General features: G+C 44.8%; 1 protein-coding gene and 1 pseudogene across 2 annotated transcripts in view; one reads left to right on the top strand and one right to left on the bottom strand.

The window, feature by feature from the left end:
* LRRC8C (leucine rich repeat containing 8 VRAC subunit C) overlaps window positions 1-21,547 on the bottom strand; it is a 114,344-nt gene that overhangs the window by 83,006 nt on the left and 9,791 nt on the right. Inside the window, exon 1 of one of the 2 annotated variants that reach the window (XM_045801824.2) lies at window positions 1,503-1,730. The exons of the other annotated variant lie outside the window; for it this stretch is intronic. The gene's annotated coding sequence lies outside the window, so the exon portion shown is untranslated. Of the gene's footprint in view, window positions 1-1,502; window positions 1,731-21,547 lie in introns of those variants that run through there. 2 annotated transcript variants of the gene reach the window in all.
* Window positions 15,472-17,039, top strand: LOC123794899 (palmitoyltransferase ZDHHC6-like; annotated as a pseudogene).

The following is a 21,547-nucleotide window of genomic DNA, read 5'->3' as shown; positions in this document are numbered from 1 at the left end:
CAAGTCAGAAGAAATACAATATCATAGCTTAGAGTAGTATACATCTAATGGGTTATCTATGCCCATAAACCCATATACCCATAAACCCAACACATGGTTTATGAATCTCAGCAAATTTGGGTAAGTTCAACCTACATTTTGAGTTTATACAAATCATTAAAAAATAAAGAAAAAAGGTATACACGTATAAAGCTCCTTGGTTCCAGCAATTTTGGAACGTGCCAAGCAAGAGGGTTACCATCACTTTGCCTCCTTTCCCATCTAGACGGCATCTTATTGACTTGTCCATGAGAAGCCTCATGGATGCCTTAGGAAACCACTCCATACCTGTCCAGAAATGTGCCCGTTGGCTGAAGCTCCATTTCTTATATTATAAGAAGTATGTGAATAAAATAGGATTGCCATTTCTTTTATCTATTCCTCTCCCCCCCCCCCCCCGTAAAGCTGCGATAAATAGGGTCACTCAACCCTCCCTTTGCCCAAGGCTAGCCCTCCCACAAAACTGACCGGTTCTTATTTTTTTACTTTGAGGATGGGGACTTGCAAGTGTTTTCCTAACTGGTTTGCTGAGTTTCAAATGTTTAAAAAGAATTTGAAACCAAGTGAAGTTTGGTCTTGACACTCTGAAATACCCGTCCTGGGATGTGGGCTAGGTGTCTGTGGTTATTCAGAGCTAGGTACCGTGTGAGCTTTTGAAGGAACTGTAATCTGATGTGCACCGGCAGGCGTGGGGTGGGGGAGGGAAGAGCTGGCTGGGGAGAAAAGAATGGAATTAGCGCCTACAGAGCACATCCTAAGGCTCCGGAGTTGCTAACTCCATCCCTAACCACCTCGCTGCTGTGAACCGGCTGGAAAGGGAAAGACCGGCGACCCTGGGTTTGGGTTGAAGGCGGCGGTCCTGGTCTCAACTGCCGGCCTAAGACACCTGGCTTCTGGGGCCCGCCCGATCCGGCTAAACCCTCTCTCCCCTCCGGTCCTGCAAAGGGGCAGGCACCGCGCTCCCGTTCCCGTCGGAGACCATCAGATTCCTCTCTCCCCAAAAGTGCTAACTTCAGGGACTCGGGGGTACAAGGGGAGAGCAGACCAGAAGGGACAGGCGGTGGGGTCTCAGGGGATTTTCAGGTAGGGAAGAAGGAAGATTGCCCCGGCGGTGGCCGCCTTTTCTCCTCGTCCTCCACCCCCGGTCCCCCCACCCCCCACCAAGTCCGCAGAATCTGCGGCGGCCGAGCGGTGCTTGGCGCCAGGCTGGGGTCCCCGGCACCGACGCTGGGGCTGGCTTGGGATGGGTGGGGTAGGGGCTCACGGGTCCCCGAGCCCCAGCAGCGGGTGGCTGCAAGGACCAAACACTGGGCGGGCGACCACCTTCCGCCCGCCCGAGAGCGGGAGCAGGCAGAGACGCGAGCGAGGCGGGGCGAGCAGTGGCTCCCGCGCACCTAGCGGACCGAGCCCGGCGGTCCCCGGCGGGCCGCCCCTCTCCATCCCTCGGCGGTCCCCGCCCTTACCTCCGGATGCGAGGGTGCCGGCGGGGCGGGTGCTGGGGAGCGGCGAGCTGTCTCCGGGTCCGGCTCAGCGGCGGCCAGCGACAGCGGGGTCGTCGGCGGGGCCGCTGTTCATGGCGTGTGGCGCCCGGAGCACTGCGGCCGCGGCCACGGCGGCGCCTTCCTCCTCGTCCTCTTCGCGGGCTCCCAGCCGGGACGCAGCTACCGCCCCAGCCCCGCAGCCCTCCTCCCCTCCGCCTCCCCGGCCGCGGACGGAGCCGCCTCCAGCGCCGCCCCGCGCGCAGCCGAGCCAGCGGCAGCCAGCGCCGCCCAGCGCCCGGCTCCGGGGTCGCCGCCGCCGCCCTCCCGCCCCGCGGTCCCAGCCCCGCTGTGACGCAGGCCGCCGTGCCCGGGAACTTCCTCCCCTGCGGAGACCACCCCGCGCCGGGACTGGCCTGCGAGGCTGCTGCCGGCCGCCGGAGGCTTTCCCCTGGGCATGGAAAACGAACCCTCCCGCGCTTCCCGGCGGGGCCGCTCCAGCCTCGGAGGCGGCCACCTGGCGGCCTCTGCCTGGGGAACCCGCTGCGTCGAATACCTCCCCCATCCCTAACAGGGCGCGGAAAACCGAGGCTTCTCTGCGCTCTGCGGCCACTCCACTGCCGCAGCTCCTCCCCCGGGTGTTAGAGGGGAGCAGCTACCACTAAAAATAGCCCTCTGGCAACTCCCCTGCAGGACTGGGGTCAGGATGGAGCTAATCCCTCCTTCTCATCTGCCGCCCCGCAGGGGAACAGAAGGACCCCATAAGATCACAGGAATGAGGCGGGGGCGGGGGGAATATTGAGGGAGACTGAGGAGAATGGTTAAACCAATCTCCCTGGACACCTGAGTCTCCTGTCCAGCAGGAACCCCCATGTTTCCGGACACTGAGAGCTGGGCTCCCTCGTCTCTCAGCAGCAGGTTCCCGAGACGCTGGAATTGAACGCTCCGCCTATAATTGTGAACTGTGCATCAAGGAGTTGATGGTCCTCATCAAAACCACCTGTTAAGAGTATGGGGGGAGGGGTTCTCCCTATTGATTGATCCGAAGCATGTTTCTCTTCTCCACATTCTACCCAATTTCAGGATGAGAAAGCAAACGGTCTTCTTGAAAGCTGACAGCTATTGGGATGGAAAATCTTCTGCCCAGTGAAAAATGTACAGACAAGAGCACTCGGTTATATCAAGTCTCCTGGGATGCCTTCTCAGTGTTAGTTACTGTAAGAGCACTGAAAATGAACCTCTTGCCCTGTCCTGGCAGTCAGGAGAGGGCCGACGCATCTAATCGTCTTTCACTGATTTGTTCCTACAAGCAAGCCTTAAGAGAGCAGGCACCTCCTTTAACCCCATTTCTAGTTCCAAGTCAAAATGAAAAGAAAATTTGTCCAGACGTTGTTCCCTTAAGCTTTTAACTGCTTTCCCCCTACTTGCTGGGCAAGCTACCACCTTTGTTTCAACTCCAGTAAGTTGTGGAAGTCGACCTTAAACCCTCTTAGGCTGTAGGAGATGACTCTAACACCAGCCTTAATTAACCTAGATCAACACAAAAATCTAGGGTGGGGCCTTTCTCCTAGATAGCAGGCGGAAAAATTTCTGGAGAGTTCCTGGTGAAAGGGAGAGGTTGGCTTCAGCAATTTGCTAAAATTGTGAGCACCTTGCAAGCTACCGGATACTATACGAGGCAGCTTGAGCTCTTAAATACCCTAGTTGGATTTAAACGCTCAACGAGGCAAATACTAAGGGCACAAACCTCTGGTCGGGGGCTTTGTTCTGCAAGGGCTTTCTGAGTATCTCCATCCTTCTGTACCATTGTCACCCTGACCTCAAGCTTACACATCCTTGAAATGCTCTTTCATTACCCAGGGGCATGGAACTATTCTTCCACGCTAGACTTTGGACTCAGGTGAATCAGGAATAAATCCCTACTCTTCCTGTGTAAATACAAGGGAGTTATTGCTAATTTTATTTTTTTCCCCATCATCAGCAATATAAGGATAGTAGTCTAGGGTGGTGTGCGAATTAGATAACATGCTTAAAGCAGCAAGAACAGTGCCAAGCGCTTTATAAGTACACAATAAATGGTAGCTGTTATGTACTTAATACACTCTTCATAGACCTGAAAGCAAAAGGACCAGGCATGGCAACAGGATTTGGAAATGGGATATGAACCCTGAAAATTGAGTCTCCTGCTTCCTCCAGATGCTTAATTGCAATACTTTTGTCTGCACTTGACCTGTTTTTTAATAGGGTGTATTGGGTAGGGCTACATGGAGTCACATGATTCACATGCACTCGAAAGTCTGACAGGCACTAGTCTGAAAACCACTGTTATACTGCTTAGGTCACCTTTTCTTATTTTAGAGCATGCAAATCCTAAGTCTAGTCACCTCACCTCAGTCAACCTAACTTACTCGACATCCACACTTATCAAGCCCTCGGAAAAACATCAGGTGAATCCACAATTGATCAGCCAACTCCTGTGAGTGCTGGACTCTGAGGGTCTCGAGGAAGCACAATAGACCCCTGATCTGTGAGGAATATTCTCCAGTACACCCAGGGGGTGGCTGAATCTGCAGATAGCACCAAACCCTAGAGAGGCTGTTTCTTTCTGTACATACATACGTGTAATAAAGTTTTATTTATAAATTAGGCACAGGAAGAAATCAACAATAATGAAATAGAGCAATTATAACAATATACTGTAATAAAGTTATGTAAATATGGTCTCTCTCTCAGAATATCATATTGTATTTTTGTATTGTACTCCCCCTTCTTCCTCTTTGGATGATGTGAGGCGATATAGTAACTACATGGCAAGATAAAGTGAGGTGAGGGACATGGGCGTTGTGATGTAATGTTAGGCTACTATTAGCCTTCTGACAATTTGTCAGAAGGGGGATCATCTCCTTCTGGACCACAGTTGACTGTGGGTATCTGCAACTATGGAAAGCAAAACTTCAAATAAGGGGGGACTACTGTAATTAGGCTCATTCCCTGACTTCAAGGTGTTCACAGAGCTGGAGAGAGGGAATCTGGCAGCCCGTGAATCAGAATAATCCGTTTCGAACTAGATGTGATTGCGTTTCCGAGTAAGAAGCGGGCACTAGGGCCCAGGTGAACCATGTGTACAGAGCCACTACCTTCGCCTTTCACTCGCCCAATTCTTTAGACCAAAATTTGCCATTCTCAATGGGCTTGCAGAGTGAGTTCCCACACCAAGACTCCACATAGTTACAAGTTAACCATGTCCTGCTTGGCAATAGGGAGCTGAAGTGGATCTTTCTGGGCAGTGCAGGGCCACGGTAAGGGATTTGGAATGATACAGATCTGGGCTCAAGTCCTCGGTCCACTCCTTACTATCTACGTGACCCTGAGCTTCTTAATCTTTGAACCCCAGTTTCTCCATCTGTCTAATAGAACATCAGTACTTACTTTTTTTTAAGGTTCTGGTGAGACGCAGAAAGAGTATCTGCAACCCCTCTAGTGGGTTGTATGGAAATGGTATTTATATTATTTTGTTGTTAGCTGCAACAAAATGCAGGCTGGGCTATAGCATTCCTTGAAGGCATATTTCAAAAGTTGCTTTCTCTGTGAAGCTTCTGTAGGCTCCCGGCAAGTGTAATTCTCCCTTCCTTGTGCTCCCACAGCACTTACCATGATGTGCTGCCATTTATCTCTACATTTTTGTTTCCCTACTGTATCTTTTTTCATTGCTATGTCAACACCTAACACAGAGCCTGGTATTAAATGTTGGAAGAACGAGTTTTTTAAAGTTTCCATTTTTTGTACTGGTTCTGACTTTCAGTATAATTTGTACTACACTTCAGGTTCTCGGATGTGAATCCCTTAGCTCATAGAGTTCATACTGACATTATGTATTGTGTGTGTGTCTCTGCTTAAACCTTGCTCTTTCTATGTGGGCTTGTTCTTGAAGACCGACCTGTTATGCTTGTTTTGTTTTATATTTGATGTCAGTTGATCCTGCCTAGTAATAGTGAAAGTAAAATCTACATTCTAAACCAAAACCACCAGCAGGGTTTAGCCCAGTATTCTCTACCCACCCTATGCACATCTGCTCCCCAGATCCTCTCTGAGCTTTTGTGGGAAGGTCCCAAGCTAACAGAAAGCATTGCTGTTTTAAGTTGCAGCTCTTATAGCACTGTTGCAACCATTAGCACTTTCTGAATTAATAGCTGCCAGTTAAAACCCACCTTTAGCAACAGTTTTGAAATCCTTGACTCTATGCCATTAAAAATGCTAAGACCGGGAGAATAAAACCTCCCCTAGAAAATGTCGTGTGAGCAGGAAGTTGCCCAAGAGGTAATGTGGTCAAATGTGGTCTTGACCCTAAAATGGCAGTTGAATTTGTGCCAGAGGAGAGGGTGGTGGTGCTGAGGATTTAAAAATAGGATACTACAAAACTATGGGCCAAATCCTTATAAAATCAGTCTTGTTTATTTACCACCCCTCCAGCCCCCACCCACCGCCGACACACACAGACACATAAGATGGAGGTGGTCGGTCCCACGAATCTGTGATAGACTTTGGAAATGATAATCATGAACACTTACTAGGTACATGCTGTGTGCTGAGTGCTAGCTTTATACGCATTGTCTGATTTATTTACCTTCGCTATCCAGGCAGTGTGATCTTCTCCTACTGACACAGGAGCAAACTGAGGCACATTATAACCACTGATCAAAGGTCATATGACCCCTCAGGAGAAGCATTAGGATTTGGACCCAGGCAAGTCTAATTTCAGAGTTCTCCTGCTTAACTGCGACTCAATCCTATGGAAAATGAGTGTTTTTAAATTGAATCCATCAAGTAAATTCAGTAAGGTACATTTTCAGTAGTTTTTGAAATGGCATTAGTTTGTGCTTCTCCCAATAGCATACTCACATCCCAAATGTGTCTTCATGAGGTGATTTTTCAGCTTACTTTTTAACCAAAAAGCATTTTATGACTGAAAACAAACTTCTTAATAAAAGATCAGTAAGTGTCTCATAGACCAATGGAACAGAATAGAGAGCCCAGAAATGGACCCTCGGCTCTTTGGGCAACTAATATTTGATAAAGCAGGAAAAAACATCCGGTGGGAAAAAGACAGTCTCTTCAATAAATGGTGCTGGGAAAATTGGACAGCTACATGCAAGAGAATGAAACTTGACCACTATCTCACACCATACACAAAAATAAACTCCAAATGGATGAAAGACCTCGATGTGAGACAAGAATCCATCAAAATTCTAGAGGAGAACATAGGCAACAACCTCTACGACATCGGCCAAAGCAACCTTTTTCATGACACATCCCCAAAGGCAAGAGAAACAAAAGATAAAATGAATTTATGGGACTTCATCAAGATTAAAAGTTTCTGCACAGCCAAGGAAACAGTCAGAAAAACTAAGAGGCAGCCCACGGAATGGGAGAATATATTTGCAAATGACACTACAGATAAAGGACTGGTATCCAAGATCTACAAAGAACTTCTCAAACTCAATACACGAGAAACAAAAAAACAAATCAAAAAATGGGCAGAAGATATGAACAGACACTTTTCCAATGAAGACATACAAATGGCTAACAGACACATGAAAAAATGTTCAAAATCATTAGCCATCAAGGAAATTCAAATCAAAACCACACTGAGATACCACCTTACGCCAGTTAGAATGGCAAAAATAGACGAGGCAAGAAACAACAATTGTTGGAGAGGATGTGGAGAAAGGGGATCCCTCCTACATTGTTGGTGGGAATACAAGTTGGTACAGCCACTCTGGAAAACAGTGTGGAGGTCCCTTAAAAAGTTAAAAATTGAGCTACCCTATGACCCAGCCATTGCACTACTGGGTATTTACCCCAAAGATACAGACGTAGTGAAGAGAAGGGCCATATGCACCCCAATGTTCATAGCAGCAATGTCCACAATAGCTAAATTGTGGAAGGAGCCGAGATGCCCTTCAACAGATGACTGGATTAAGAAGTTGTGGTCCATATATACAATGGAATATTACTCAGCTATCAGAAAGAACGAGTTCTCAACATTTGCTGCAACATGGACGGCACTGGAGGAGATAATGCTAAGTGAAATAAGTCAAGCAGAGAAAGACAACTATCATATGATTTCTCTCATCTATGGAACATAAGAACTAGGATGATCGGTAGGGGAAGAAAGGGATAAAGAAGGGGGGGGTAATCAGAAGGGGGAATGAAACATGAGAGACTATGGACTATGAGAAACAAACTGAGGACTTCAGAGGGGAGGGGGTTGGGGGAATGGGATAGACTGGTGATGGGTAGTAAGGAGGGCACGTATTGCATGGTGCACTGGGTGTTATACGCAACTAATGAATCATCGAGCCTTACATCGGAAACCGGGGATGTACTGTATGGTGACTAACACAATATAATAAAAAATCATTAAAAAAAAAAAAAAGATCAGTAAGTGTCTGTGGCTCTGAGTTCAGGCAATATGAAATATACCAGGCAGAGAAACTCATTCTTAGAATTATTGTTCATATGGGCCAATGATAAATGAGTGACTTTCACATGATACATATATAAGCTTGAAGTAAAAAATGAGTTTGACATTCTCAAGAGTGGTTTTTATTTTTTGCGCCTGACTCTCACTGTTATAATTATATTACTAAATAATATCTTCGTGCTACTATTTATTAAGCACGTGCAGCCATTGCTCAAAGAACTTTATATGTATTAACTCATTAATTAAATCTGTAAATGACTATCTGTAGCCATGCAGTAAATTATTCTAAAGGTAATGAAACATCTTTAAGGGGTTTGGAACGTCCTTATTTATTAAAACAAAACAAAACAAAACACTAAGGTATAGCTCCTAAGGAAGGTAACTCAATTTTCCCAGGACTTGACATTTCCAGTCTCTTAACACCATATCTTATTATGCATATAGAATATGCCATAGAACATCTCAGATCACAGTTTAACATTGACTTCCTCAAATTTCTGTGACATCAGCCCTGACAAAGCACCTAATTTCAAGCCAAAGGAATTGCTTCTTTCCTTTGACTAAGAAGCTGCTTGCTCTCTGAGGCATGACTATCGATGGCTCGAGAAACCTTACCAGGGTAGTGAAATGGAAGATGTTCTTGTTACTCACATAAACATGACTCTCTTTGGAAAACTATATGGGGACCCCTGGGTGACTCAGTTAATCGCCCCACTCTTGATTTTGGCTCAGGTCATGATCTCAGGGTCGTGAGATCGAGCCCTGCATCGGGCTCTGTGCCTTGGAGTCTGCTTGAGATTCTCTCTCTCCAGCTCCCTCTCTTCCTCCCCCCACTTGTGCACTCTCCCTCCCCACCAAAATAAATAAATAAATAAATAAATAAATAAATAAATAAATAAATAAAATCTTTTTAAAAAAGGAAAACTATCATGAAAGGTGCTTTGTATACTTAGAAAATGCTTTAACCACACGCAGATGATCTCTTCTTAAAATCAACACCCGTACTGATACATGGTGCATTTTCTTGAGTTCACTTAGTAATTTCCTGAATTTACTCATGTTGTTTATCTCTCTGAGAGACAAAACAGAACAACAAAACAAAAACAAAAAACTAAGAAAGCCTGGTTTTCCTTCTCAGTATCAATGATAGTGGTCAGCAACGGTCACTTTTATTGCTGTTAGTGAAAAGAGTACAAATTGGGATTAATGAGACCTAGATTCCGGGCATGGCTCTGCCATTAACTAACTTTGTGACTTGGGACAAGACTCTTAATATCTTTGCATCCTCAGTCTCCTTATTTGCAGTGAAGGGGTTGGAATAGGAGATTTCTTAGGACTTATTCAGTGCTAAAACTTTTCAGATTGATCTTAAAATGATACATATTTATCCTCCCTAGATTTCAGTCAGTAATGGATATAATCACCAACATTCGATCAAGGAAGGGGGAAGGCCCCCGTTGCTGCTATCCATAGGAAATCTGCCTGGAGCATGGCAGGCCCATCAGGCAAGATCCTCCCAAAGCACCTTTGTTGTTCACCGTCCATGGCCAATGAGGTAGGGCCATTCCTCCGTTGAGGCATTTCCGAGCTCCTTTCCTCAGAACTCTCCCCTTCGAGCGCCCTGAGAGATAGGGATCTGTGGTCCAATTCCCTTGCAGGATACCATACCCCTTTTGGAGATTCACAGTGCATGTTAACATGCTTAGGACTCTGAGAAGTCCTGAGTTAAAAATACTTGTTTAAGTTTGCTGACCCTAGCATTTCTCTAACTTTATTTGATAATGGAACTGTTTCCTTTGTCACAACTACCAACATTCCAGGAAGAACAAAATCTCTCAGAATAGAACGTTTGAACTGTTTTTCTAGAGTTAAAGACTGCAGAACCTTTGTGTGACCTTTTTCCTTTGGAAAAAGCAGGAAATTATCAGCCCTATTAATTCATTTAATGAATGCCTACCAAGATAAGCCCTCTTGGTAGATGTTTTCCGTAGCTACTTTCCTTACAAACATCAGCTGTAAATAGAGTTGCCTGTCGTCTTTAATAGGCAAAGAGTACCCGTTCTCACCAGTAACAGTGTGGCTTTAGTCCCTTACTCTGGGGAATATTTCCTTGCCTTTACATATTCTTATTAGCCCTTGGGTTTTTTGACATCCTTTTAGAAACTTGAAACTGGTATAAGATAAACACATACATTCTGAGTACTTAAGGGGCTGGCGTAGAATAGTTGATTTATTAATGACTTGGAAGACAGTTCTCCATGGGTTTCTAGTATTTCCACACATTTTATGAGCAAGGCACTGCACGTCTTGTAAGGAAGGCCCTTTCTTCCAGACTAAAATTCAACGATACTTGTAGAGCGAACAGCCTTTGAAGAGAGAGAAAATGTCTCCCTATGGAGCAAAAGGCAAGCAAACCTACTGTCCAGTATAATAAAGATAACGTTTCTCTTCAGAGCAAGAGGCAGGCATACTTGCACTCATTATAAAGCATTCACATTCCCGAAGCTCATGGTTCCTCTCCTATAACACAACCTACTACTACTGTGTTGGGACTCCAGGAACTGACACAAAAATGCTAATACTCCGGCTTCTGCTCTTGCTGAGTAATAAACTTTCATATGATCCAGGAGCTTCCTGTCTTCCACCACCATCCAAGAAACTGTGGCAGGCTCATTTCTTTTCTTTTTTTTTTTTTTTTTAGCTTGCAAGGGATAAAGTCTCAGATCCTTCACAGTTCTGACAATAATTGGCTTTCCACCCCCCTATGAATTGGACATTGGTAGAATAACTTTATATCCTTGGGTGTTCTTCCTCCCCGAATCATCCCCGGTCTTGTGACTATTCTCTCCTCCGACGACTTCTCTAGGCCTGTGGTAGCAGTTATAGCTGTCTCTCCTTGTTTCTGAGGTACATTCAGTAGAGGGCTGTTAGCAGTGCTGCGTTCTGATTATGGAATTTCAAAGAAAGGCACCATGAATTCTGTCCAGCATGATAACATTTCATTAAAATGATTAGAAAATATTTTACATTCTATCTTGTTTTTAAAAAGAAATTGAAAAATTAATCCTCAATGAAAAGGAAGTACCATCTTATAGTAAAGAAAGGACATGTGTGTGTCCGGGGGTGGTCAGAGAAACTTCCAAGTTAATTGCACTGATTGCTTCCAAAAGCAACGTAGAAAGAGAAAAAGAGTTGAGTTCAGATAAGATAAATTGCTTCATGGGACCAAAGGAAGGATCATTATACCACAACATGAAAACAACTGTGGCCTTATTTAGGAGACCGAAAACACCCAGGTTTCTTGAACGTCCTCAATATTCTTCAGCTTATAAAATGCTCTCGACAACAGTCTGATCTGATGTCATTTCACATTAACTGTTGAGTTCATTGGCTAAACCAGAACTCAAAATTTTGCTTTCTGTACTTCTGATCAACTGCTTTGAAACGATCAGAAAATGTTTTCAGGGAGTTTAGAAATTGATTTGGGAACCCAGTCTGGAAATCAAAAGTGGTAGCCGGATAACTTGCTACAGTAATTTAAATGCTACAAATAGGGGAGTAAAGTAAGCTTTGTTGAGTACTCTATGCTAGGCACAGTTTAAGCATTTCACATGTATACTTTCACTTAATCCATGTAACGACACCATAAAATAGGTACTGTCACTGTCCCCATTTCACAGATGGCAAGGCTGAGGCACAGATAATGTCACTTGCCTAAGGTCATGCTGCTAGTAAGTGGCAGAGCCAAGAACAGAATCCAGGCAACCTGACTCCAAAGCCTACACTCTTACAACTCCCTTTTTACTTTTACACCACAATTTTTTAAACTGCTGGAAAAGTGATTTTTTCCCCCCTTAGAACACTTAAAAGAAATCAACATCAATTTTCTTACTTCTTTTGATTTTTATCTCTTAATGATTATCTTCCAAGATATAATGCTGCTCTTCATTTTTCTTTCTTTTCTTTTTTTTTTTTTAAAGATTTTATTTATTTATTTGACAGAGAGAGAGACAGCCAGCGAGAGAGGGAACACAAGCAGGGCGAGTGGGAGAGGAAGAAGCCGGCTCATAGCGGAGGAGCCTGATGTGGGGCTCGATCCTGGAACACCGGGATCACGCCCTGAGCCGGAGACAGACGCTTTAACCGCTGTGCCACCCAGGCGCCCCTGTTCTTCATTTTTCTATGAGGAATATACCTCAGGACCATTAAGGGTGAATTATGTCCATCATCAGCGCATGTGGACAGAGAAAGGAGGTACTGTGTAGCCCGTTTTGAGTAGGGAGACACTGCAGTTAAGCCACCTTGAAATCTTTTGTGTAAGATTTTGATTTGTCTTGAACTCCTAACACGAAAAATCTTTTAATAATCTAAAACAATTACACAATAGATGTTGAGTGTTTCTCTTGAAACACTTATCCAGAGAAGAAGGAAAAAGCAACAACATATTGAAGGTTATCCGTTCTTTACTTGGGCAAGCTTTAATCTTTCATGATCAGGAGTGGTAGGTCATACCAAATCAGCCACAATTGCCACAGTCCCCAGATGGGTGCATTGTGACTCTGTCTAGACCACCAATCACATCACAATGCTTTTCCTCAAATCAGACTGGCCCCTTATCCCCTCCAATCTCCCAAGGAGCATGGAGGTGGGAAGACTAGGGGACTTCTGCATGCTCGAAGGGGAAAGGAATTTTCAAAATCTTGGAGGACTATTTCTTAGAACGGCGAGGAAAGCATTTACTATATAGCATTTATAGATTGCTGCCCAGCCTTTGAAATTTCAAAATACTTCTGAAAACTAGTGATAGCAAAGTTTATATAGAACCCTCTGCAAGGTTAGATCTATTCAGCATTCTGAAGACAAATGGCATGGTACAAATTTCAGATGCAAGAGCGAGACGCACTTCTGCACGCCCTGCCATCATTTTCACAGGAAAATGAGGGAATCAGCATGGTCTTCGCTGAACAACTTTTGTGGAGATTGGAGGGTATTTTTCGCTCTTCTCGTTAAGGCCTTGAAAAGCTAAGAGTTGAGTGGATTCCTGCCTGTCTGCTTCTGAAATCTCGAGTGAAGCTGGAGGTTCAAGAGAAGCACAGATGAATCCTTCTGATCTTTCTGGGACCCCAAGCAGCTACACAGAAGTATTGTAATTTCATAACTAAAAGGATTTGGATTTATCTTGATTTTAACCAGCACTACTTAAAAAAAAAACAAAACTCATATAACTGAATTCTTACAAACCCAACTTTTTTAGGCAAAATCAACTTCCCAGATGTTACAGTTGTTTGCTCTGAGGGGACCCGCCATCAACTTTGGACGTGCCTTCAAGTGGCTTTACCACTCTTTACGACCTCCCGGATTTTGTATGTATCTTTACTCCCCCTTCTAATTTCTCTCACTTCCCTGCTCTCCTCTCTCTCCTCGCCTCCAAACTGCATCGGTCTTTAAATGCCCTGTCCAAATCCTAGCTCTGTGAAGTGTTTCTAGCACTTTCTTTTCCGAAAACTCTTATAGTAATTAACCATTTTTTATCTTCCATAGCTGTGAAAACTTAGATAAGCTGCTTAGCTTCTCTGAGCCTCAGTTTCTCCATAGATAAATGGGGATAATTACAGTATAGTGTGTTGTGAGGATTAGGTGATTTAATATGTGTGTCTTAGAACTGCCTGATACATCATAAACATGCATTGTGTCAATGTTTATTAATATTCAACAGTTAATTTTATCTTCTCTTTTTTTGACACTTTATATTTTTTTCGTTTCCCACATAGTTGAGGTTCAAAAATTATTTGTTGACTTAATTATCTTGATAATATGTCAAAGGGGGAGTATTTCCTTCATGTTTTTTAAAAAATCAATTGATGGGTATCTGGTGGCTCAGTCAGTTGAGCAGCGTCTGACTCTTGATCTCAGCTCAGGTCTCGATCTTAGGGTCGTGAGTTCAAGCCCCGTGTTGGGCTCTATGCTGGGTGCGGAGTCTACTTAAAAAAAAATTAATAGGGGCGCCTGGGTAGCGCAGTCGTTAAGCGTCTGCCTTCGGCTCAGGGTGTGATCCTGGCGTTCCGGGATCGAGTCCCACATCGGGCTCCTCGGCTGGGAGCCTGCTTCTTCCTCTCCCACTTCCCCTGCTGTGTTCCCTCTCTCGCTGGCTGTCTCTCTGTCACATGAATAAATAAAATCTTTAAAAAAATAAAAATAAAATAAAATAAATTAATAAACTGATAAACATGAAGAACTGCCAGTTGCCAGTTTTCTTAAAAGCGAAGATCTTGCAGCTTGATATATAATTTTTTTAAAAAGTAAACATAATAAGTGCTTATTGCAGGAATAAAATATGTATATTTTTTATACTTTCATTTCTCTTTCAATTTAACATATCACCCATGGTACATAAAATAATCATTATTTCTCTTCCTCCCCCCAATTGAAACCCATGAAATTATTTTTTTGAGAAATTCTTATGTAAAATATCTATCATGTTGCAGAACTTCTGCAAATATGAGTGATTCAGTGTCTTAGTTAATATTATGGAAAAAAGAGTACACACTTGAAATATTGCTTTTATCGTTTACCAAAATCTGCATGCAGGAAGAAATAGCCAGTTTTAACATATCAATGTTACGGGTTCTCTTTTGTACCCGATTTTCCCGGGGATCCCAACATTCCCCCAGCTGCTTCATGAACTTGTGATCTGCAAGGGGAGGGGGGGACTTGCACTCCAAAGACAACAAATTTCAAAAATCTGTTTGAAAGGTAAAAACTGACCATGTTCATTTTAAAACAGAAGTAGTTCAGTCATTTGAAGACAAGAGGAGTCAACATTTTTGTTCAGAAGAATGATGGAAATATGGCATTAAAAATCAGGACAGAGGTGCTGAAGGTTGCTCGGGAGCTAAAATATTAAGATCTTTTCTGCTAGTTGAGTTTTTAATGTTTAGAACACAAAGCTCTCTTAATCACAGAGGAACTAGTTTATCACTATTACTTGGATTTCGTTAGAAAGTAGTTTAACTCTTCAACTAGTCTTCTCTAGTCATCATAGTAGTTTGTCATGGAGACAAACTTTGAACGGAGGAGGGAACTGGCAGAGAGACAAGATTGGCCTGGGCAGTTCCCAAATTCCACCCTCTTGCAACCAGGATTCGCTTTCTGCTTGTGCTGGACTAAGGTACCCAGACCCAGTTATCCGACGAGGAGAAAACCTGTTCCAGGTGGAACAGGAAATGCAATGACTGAGGGGCAGGCACCAGGGATCAGACAGAGATTGGGTTTCAAGCCAAGATACTGGATTCTTCTAGTCAAGATAAAGAGCTCTGCGTGTTAACAGGCATAATCTGTGTTAACGTCTCATAACTTGGAGGCATGACAATGAAGGAACACACAGACTTGTGGCACATGGAAATGTGTGCACAGAAAAAGGAGATCTATGATTTTCTAAACGGAGGAAGGCATTCATTCTTTCTCACCAAAATGGCTACATTCTGCTTGGTTATCAAGCTTGAAAATCTCTAAGAATGAGACTATGTCACTGGGGTCCCATCAGAGCCCTTGGGGATAGAGTGACACGTTCTACCATGGCCAAGATTGACCCTGTGTTGTGGTCCTGGCCTTTACATACCACGAGAGGAAGCATGACTTTATTTCATCATGCTGATAAGTTATAAATTACAAAATTCTTTACAATTACTTCAGTGCTCTGGCTTTGTCCCTTCGGGGTGGAAACCAGAAAATTCTCAGGATAGTAAAGTCTGCCAAGCATACGAGGCACCACGGTCGCGTCACTGCAGAAGGTCTAACAGATGTGCGAGGAAGACAGACCATCACTGTCCTTGGAGCAACAGCTGTCGTGGTTCCCAAAATCACACTTCCTGCACACTGTTTCTCCTTTGAGCACCACCAGCTTGTGACTATGTTGACATAGCTTTATAGTTAGCTCTCCTTCAGGTGAAACGTGGTGAAGATCGATATGTATGCAGCTTGGAGAGATCCTCTCCCAATCACTCCCTTTGAGTTAGCAGCACTAGCAGCCACCTTGTTTGCCTTGGGATTAGCTTTAGGAACAACTATAACTGTTGGGATGTTATTTTGTAACCAGATGAAAACAATTCGCACAAACAAAACTTCTATTGAACCATGGATTGAAGAAAAGGCTAAAGATCGATTTCAATATTACCAACTAGATGAGGTCTTTGTCTTACCTTGTGATATGGGAAGTAGATGCAAGACTTTAAACAGGTATTTACATGGTCAGGGCCCCTGAAGGAGATGGGCTAGAGCAGCCAATTAGAGAAGGTTGTCACCAGTAGAACTTAACAGTAGAACAACTGAAACTAAAAACAGATAAAAGAGTCAGAAGTGGGGGCGCCTGGGTGTTTCAGTCAGTTAAGCATCCCACTCTTGATTTCCACTCAGGTCATGATCTCAGGGTTGTAAAATTGAGCCCCAGGTCACCTTCATGCTGGACGTGGAGCCTGCTTAAGATTTTCTCTGTCTCCCACCCTGTCCCTCACCTCCTCTAAAAAAAAGGGGGGGTGCATCTGGGTGGCTCAGTTGGTTAAGCATCAAACTCTTGATTTCCACTCAGGTCATGATCTCAGGGTCATGAGATTGAGCCCCAGGTCGGGCTCTGCATAGGATGTGGAGCCTGATTAAGATTCTTTCTCCTCCCCTCCACTTCCCCACCATGGACGCACTCTCACTCTTTATCTCTAAGAAAAAAAGAAGAGTTCAGTATAAAACAATCGAAGATTATAGTGGTACCTGCTGTCCTACGAAAAAAGGAATCAAAAGGAATGAAAACCTTCTTCACGAGCCCCTGCACTGAAGAGCCTTGAATAAGGCTACAGAAAAGGGAGTTCATTTTAGCCACGAGATGGTTATGATACTGATTGTATAGAGAGAAAATTCTTGATGATTCCTTTGATAGAAGGTCTCCTAAGAATAAGAGTCGTTTTTCTAGAAACCGTGTGGAGAAGTATCCATGTGATGATGAAATAGATCAAGCCCCAGAGGGAGAGAAGAAAAATAGCCACAGTTAAAGTAAAATTATCCTTTAAGTCCTCTCCATTACTTGAAAATTGTACATATTACTAAAGAATTATTCAATGAGCCTACTCGGGTCAAGGTGTGTTTTTTTCCTCAAAAGCGCCCTAGTGCCATGACCTAAATATTATAATTACCGTTCTGAAATGGGAGAAGCCACTCTGCTTATGCCTTTGAATTCCTGCCCCTTTTTGCCACCTCTTCCTCTCCCCCAAAGGAAAAACACGTTCCTAAAGTCAGTGCATTGTCTCTAGGACACGTGCTGCACATTATGGACCACACCTGTGGATATAGTGATGCTTTTATCCTGTTTCCCCCTCAGTCGACATTTCTTATGTAATATTCTAATACTATAGAACTTAATATGTTAGATTCAATAGAAGCTTAAATTTGATTGCCTGTCTTTTAATAATGCAGATTTTTATCAAATCAAATAAAGATCGATGGATTTTCTGTAAAAACAAAACCAAAAAAAGATGGTAAATTGAAATCTTCCTTCAAAACCTCTCTCAAATGCCTCCAAAATTTTCCATTTCCACTTGTGCTTTCTTAGGTTAGCTCTCAGTGCTTTATGGCCACACAGGGGCTCGTGCCTCCTTCCTACTCTCCTGCCTTCACTTCATGCAGACCATCCTCCATGCAATCATCTAAATTTTCTTCCAAAAGTATAGCTCTCGGCATGTATATTATGAATGGCCCATAGTAGCTGCTCAATAAATCACTTGCTTTAAGTGATGCCCCACCACCCAAAGGAAAAAGCTTAAACTCAAAGCCCTTACGTTTTGTGAATAATAATAAGAGACTATGATATAATAAAGAATATATTTGGTCTTTGCCCCTGGTTCCTGGTACAGAGCTCCTAAAATCCTTGGAATTTCCTGAATGATAGAAGTGTCTTTGTTAAGCTAATGCGATGACTCATGTGGGTCATTAGATAGCTTCAGGATGGGAACTGGACATCAGAAAGGCCAGCCATGTGATTAGAGTGTTGGAATTTTGGCCCAGCCTGACCTGGGGTGAGGGAAAGTTGCAGGGACTGGGAGTTGGGGTGGGGAGAGATTGAGATCAATCATGTTTTCACAACGAAACCCCAATAAAAACTCTGACATCAAAGCTCATTGGAGCTTCGCAGTTGGTGAACTCATTGAAGTGCCTGGAGGGTGACACACTCTGTCACACTGCATGGGGAGAGGGGACAGAAGCTGGGTTCTTTCCGAGGCTTCCTCATTTGGCTCTTCTTGAGTTGCATCCTTTCAAATACAACTGTAATCAGAAGTACAGCATTTCCTTGAGTTCTATGAGTCATTCTACTGAATTATCAAACCTGAAGGAGTCATGGAACCCCCAAGTTTGTAGCCAGTTGGGCAGGAGTTTGGGTGGCCTGGAGACTCCCCAAAACTTGTGACTAGAATCTGACGGGAGGGCAGTCCTGTGGAGGGCTTTGCTCTGAACTTGGGAGTCCACACCAACTCTAGATAGTCAGTGTCAGAACTGGGTTGGGTAGAAACAAAATCCAGTATTAAGTAGCTGTTACTGGAATCTACAAAAATAGAGCATGTCACCAGAGCATGATTTTGGGTATCATAGCTGTAGTGGAAAGATTGATTTACTAAAAGCCTCCCAGGACCACAAAATGATAACACTACTTCCTGTGCCCTCACTTCCGCAGAACCCGTTAGGTTGGCCTCATGCTAAGGAACCATGCCTTTGAGTCATTTGAAGAAAGAAGAGTCAAAATATTTTGACTCGCCTAGAGCAAGGCACTTGAAATGCATTATAATCTATGGTCTTAATTCCATGAGGTCCTACCAATGGTTTATTTTGGCAAAGACAAAGTAATGTCCTTCTCCCCTAAGTTTCTCTGAGAAACATTCTGCCTAGGCAAGACAGCCGAGCCTGGCTGATGAGTTATAAGTAAATGGCTGTGTTCTCTGTGAAGATTTGGAGTCCTCCGTGCTGTCTACACCCTAGTAGCACTTCTGAGAAGAATCAAGCTGCTGGTGTTGGTGACAATGGTTAGGGCAAGAGAGAGGTCCCTGTCTATTTGTTGCTCGCCAAGGTATCTATTTCCAATTTTGGCAGTAAAACATGGCAACAGAGGGAAAGAAAAGAGAAACCTCAACGCACCGCACACCTCTTGCCTGAGAGATTCCATATGAGTGCTTTGACTGGAGTTCGCTGGTTTTATCCTCATCACCTCCCTGGGGAGGAGGAGGAGGCATGATCAACCCACCTCACACAGACTCAAACTGTGGCTGTGAGTTCTCTGAGGTCTCCCGGCTCGTCAGTTAGAGAAGAAGCAGGAGAATTCAGGGCTGTCTGAATCCAAATGTAAAATCTCCATTCTCTGTTACAGACCACGAGCCAGCTTGGGGCCTCACCCTGGCGTGCCCGACTTACACTCTGGGTGAGGAAAGCAGAGAATGGTTATCTTTTCCCTCTCAACTTAGTCTAGAATATGCTTTTGAACCAATTTCCCCCAGACAAGCCAGAGATTGCCACTGGCAAGACAGCACTGAAATCTTTTGCAGCCTTTCTCTCAGCATTCTCTCATTTAGGCAAATTGGTGCTAATTCTGGGGCAGGCGGGAACAAGTCATCATCACAGCCTTCTGGAGACATCTCTGGAGCAGCCTCCCAGGGCATACTTGGCTGTGTTTCCAGAGTGCTCCCCTCCACTCCCCTGAATTAGCTCCATCCACTTGCAAGTAGCAAACAGTGACTCTTCCAGCAAGAATCCTTGATGGTGCATCCCTCTGACCGCCGGAAGATCTGCTGGAGGGCTTGAAACGTGCTGAAACTCCCTGGGAGGTTGAGGTCGGGGGACCCGCATTATCAAGTGTCCATGTGTCATTAGTAGGTGCCTTGTCTAGCATGGTGGCCCGGCTGTGCCACTCGAGGGCCTGGAGTATAGCGCCAGACCCTGGTGGCGGACACTCCAAGGACACTCAGACAAGACATGCTGACCTTTTTGGTCTCACTTGGCCACCAGCACAGCGGCAGCCTAGGACGGTGTCTCGCCTGTCCAAAATTTTGGACAGCCCGGGGGCTGGAGCCTGGGTGGCAGGCGGAGGGTAGCCACTCACCAGACAACGAACACCTTGAACTGAACACACTCTCCCTCCCATTTCCTAAGGTTTCACAGTGGTTGATTTCCCATGGAAACAAGCAGAAATCTGTTTTAATCATCTGGCATTTTTAGTTCCCTAATTTGTATGAGAACCTGGAGATACCGACATACGGTACATCCATTACCCAGAAAGCCGCAGCTGAAAGAGAAGTAGTTAGAGCCAGTCTTCAAACTGGAAAGCTTTGGCATAGGGCTTCACATGACTTTCCTTAATCTCAGAGAGTGTCAAAAATGCTGCCAAAATAGCTGTTTCTGTTTCGGCTCAGTGCTTGCAGCAAGATTCACGTTTGAACCTTGGTGGGCGCCTCTCCCACAGCGCGGCGCCCCCTTACCTCCTGCCCCAGGCGGAGAGAGTGGAAGGAGCCCTGGCCGAGGCCGGCCTGACCCTTGCCCTCACTAGTCCTGTGACCCTGGGCTACAACGGAGCCTGGGCCTCATTCTCCTCATCATGAAAATGCCGTTGGATCAGCTAATGGATATTTATTGAACATTATTTAGTGGCAGACGCGGTTCTAAGAACTGGGAAGACAGCAGTGAATAACATAGCACCCCCACCTCGGCGGAGTTAAAATTCTTTGTGGGGGAGATACGCAAACGCGTAGGAGGCATGATAGGGGTCATGGAGTAAAGCAGAACAGGGGAGGAGGGTTCGTGCAGGGCGACTGCAAACGGGAAAGCCGCCGGGCCAGGATCGCTCCTACAGAGCAGGCCGCTGAGGGGAGGCCAGAACCGGCGGGAGGTGCGCCGGCTGCATGGCCGCGGAGAGCATTTTGTGGGGAGGCCGTGCAGTCAGGGTCAACCTCGGGTTTTGAGAAACAGCAAGAAGTCCAAAAACGGCTAGAACCTGCGAGCGTGGGGCTTTCGAGGCCACCGAAGAGGATTTGCCTGTGGTTGCTCTCAGAGGGTTTTGAGCAGAGGAGGTAGAGCTAAGTCGTGCTAAGGTAACTTGGCCGCTGTGCGGACAGTACACCGAAGAGGGACAAAGCCGGGCTGCCGGCGCCACACCCGGAGGGCGGGACCAGGAGAGCTGGCGTCTGGTGGTGATAAGTGCTTGAATTGGAGCCTATGTGTTATTTCGAAGGTACAGCTGCCAGGGCTGCCGGAGTAGGGGCGGGTGTGAAAGAAATAAGGGAGCGAAGGCTAACTCCACGGTTTTTAGCTTGGTTACCAGGAAAAATGGAGTGTTCACTTTCTGCGACCAATAGTAGTTTAAGGGGGACGGGTGGGGATACAAACAAAACATGTTACTCAACAAACAGTAAAACTTATCAAATGAATTAGATCTAAAAGAATGACCGCTTTTGTCTTCAAGAAAAATTAGAGTAACCTCTGGTGATGCCAGGTGGTGAGAAGCCAAGATGCCTGAGGAGTAAAT

Source organism: Ursus americanus, chromosome 12, assembly GCF_024610735.1.
Source record: "Ursus americanus isolate L20-20 chromosome 12, mUrsAme1.1.p, whole genome shotgun sequence".
Lineage (NCBI taxonomy): Eukaryota > Metazoa > Chordata > Mammalia > Carnivora > Ursidae > Ursus > Ursus americanus.
This window is presented reverse-complemented; position numbering and strand designations above follow the sequence as displayed.